Source organism: Silene latifolia, chromosome 3 (assembly GCF_048544455.1).
Source record: "Silene latifolia isolate original U9 population chromosome 3, ASM4854445v1, whole genome shotgun sequence".
Classification (NCBI taxonomy): Eukaryota; Viridiplantae; Streptophyta; class Magnoliopsida; order Caryophyllales; family Caryophyllaceae; genus Silene; species Silene latifolia.
The window spans coordinates 65,552,668-65,555,236 of record NC_133528.1 but is presented as its reverse complement, the minus strand read 5'-3'; the positions used below and the strand labels follow the sequence as shown (position 1 = coordinate 65,555,236).

At 41.6% G+C, this 2,569-nt stretch overlaps 1 non-coding gene across 1 annotated transcript; it reads right to left on the bottom strand.

The window, feature by feature from the left end:
- Window positions 1-2,196: 2,196 nt before the first annotated feature.
- Window positions 2,197-2,303, bottom strand: LOC141650329 (small nucleolar RNA R71). Its single transcript, XR_012546370.1, has one exon. It is a non-coding gene; the product is annotated as a small nucleolar RNA R71 (small nucleolar RNA).
- Between the last annotated feature and the right edge of the window lie 266 nt (window positions 2,304-2,569).

The following is a 2,569-nucleotide window of genomic DNA, read 5'->3' as shown; positions in this document are numbered from 1 at the left end:
TTTTAGAGCTCATTTATGTAGTTTAGGCTACTATTTTGCCCCATTTCGTCTACTTTCGTATTTTTATGTAATATTGCAGATTTATGCGGAAATGAGTATATATTGAGCTAAATCCGTCCCCGAGTACCTCGCATTGCATTTGACATGGAGTGGAGACTCGAGAAATGAACTTAGTGCGCGTTTCGAAGCCTAAAAGACAACTTTATGAAGAATTAGAAGTGGACTGCCAGCTATGGTGGTCGTTCGACTGCCCCCCATAGTCGATCGACCAAGGCACGAGTTCCAGAGACTCCTGTTCAGCTTACCTCAGTCGATCGACCGGTTATAGTGGTCGATCGACCAAGCCGCTACTCTGACGCAAACAAAAAGATCGAGAATAAGGAAGCCCAATGTGTATTAGGTTTTGCGAATAATGTTACGTTATATTCCTCTATAACGTAACCCGACATTAAGCTTTAATCATTCAGTTATCATCAAGTTTTAAACTAGTTTTAGTTCTATTTTTCATAATTAGGGTTCGAGATTATTGTTCTTCCATTAATAAAGTTCCTTTCGCTTTCGGTTCTGGATCTCTCTCTGCAATTCCTTTTCGGTATTCTTCTGTTTAGTTTCGTTATTTATTTCATTCGTAGTATAGGAATTGCTAGAATAGTCTCCCGAAGGCCAATTTATCGTTTTATGTTAATTGTTTATTTCGTCGTTTTAATCATGAATTCTTCTGTTTTATCAGTCAATTTTATTGTCGTTCTTATCGTAGCCATGAGTAGCTAAATACCCTGTGCTAGGATGTAGGGGAACTGTAGATTAGGCGGCAGTAGAATAGTTTGACCTGAGTCGCGCCACGGTCGATCGACCGCACACCCTGGTCGATCGACTGGCCACGTGAGGTTTTGCTTCGTTTTAATTGATTTAAATTCTATATTAGACGAATCGAGTGCACGCGACTAGTTGAATGTTTAGGATATGACTGACCCATTAGATCGAAAGATAGGAAAAGTTGTTAGACCACCAATTAAAATGACTAAACTATGCTGAGATCGAAAGATAGGTAAAGTTTAGGTTATTAGTCACTTTTCAGGATGAGAGTCAGTACTAGTGATATTAGGGACCCGTAGCGAGATCGAAAGACGCTACTTGTTAAGAGTGGACCGAGAGGACCTCTTGTTTTCCCGCCTCATGTGTTTATTTCAGACCTATTTAGTATGCTGCTGCCGAAACTACAGTGAACCGACCATCTTAGTACCTCTTTTAATATTTGATTTCATATATTTCTTTAGTTCATTTTATATTTATTTGCCTTTAGCTTTAGATCAAATCAAATCAAACCCCCACACATTTGTTACCTTAACGACTAGAAATTAGACAACTAATAATTACATCTGCCTCTCTGTGGTTCGACCCCGCTACCGCTATCTATAGTTGTAGTTGGATTTATAAATATTATTTTTGGTGCACACAACGACGGGCATCAAATTTTGGCGCCGTTGCCGGGGAGGCAATTGTTCTAATTTTTAGTTGTTTTTATTTTTAGTTTTTCTCTTAGTTTAAGGGACATCTGTTCCTTAATCTATTCTCATATTCTTTTTGTAGTTTATTCTTATGCGCAGATCACGGGGTGGTGAACTACTACCGTTGAATCCTGATATTGAGAAGACTTTGCGCGAGTTGAGACGATCATCTAGGGTATTGCCGACAGAGGAAGAGTTGAGTACTCTGTCTAGTTACTACGAGAACGCTCTGTTTAAGGAAGATCCACCTTCATCTCCTGTTTCCACTTCTTCAGCTGAGACCGTCACATCTCCAGACTTTCCAGTCATGGCTGGAGAAGCGACTATTGCCAGTCACTCAGAGCCGACAGCTGCGAATCTTTATAAGGGATTTGCATTACCAGGGACAGACAGGTAATTCGAGCCGAATCCGTCTTATATCAACTTGGTTGAGAGAAACCAATTCGGGGGAGCTGCAAATGAAGATGCAGCCAAACATATGGAGACATTCATTGATTACTGCTGTTCAATACCCCCACCAACCGGTGTTACCCAGGACCAGGTTAAGGAAACCATGTTTATATTCTCTCTTCGTGATGCTGCAAGGGAGTGGTATAGAGACCTGGATCGAGCTGCTAATGAGATAACGGACTGGAATTCGCTGGCCTTCGCATTCTACAAGAAATATTTCTCTGCCTCGAAGACGAATGCCATTAGAGCTCAGATCACGAGCTTTAAACAGGGTCCTGATGAGAACTTTCATGAAGCATGGGTCCATTTCAAGAAGCTGTTGCGAACCATTCCGCACCATGGGTTCGAAAAATGGAGTCTATGCAATCAGTTTTATAATCGGCTCTATGACGATCAGAGGGCTATCTTGGATCTTTGCGGCTAGTGGCGATTCCGGAAAATATGGGAGAGACTAAGGGGTGGAAAATTATTGATGATTTGGCCACCCACAAAGCCGAGTATGGGAATTCCGGGAAATCAAAGGAGAAGTCTTGAATCTCCTTCTCGTAGCCGCATTAGAGGCTCTCACGGCGAGGTTTGATAAGTACGAGTTGGGAGGAGCTTCAAAAGGA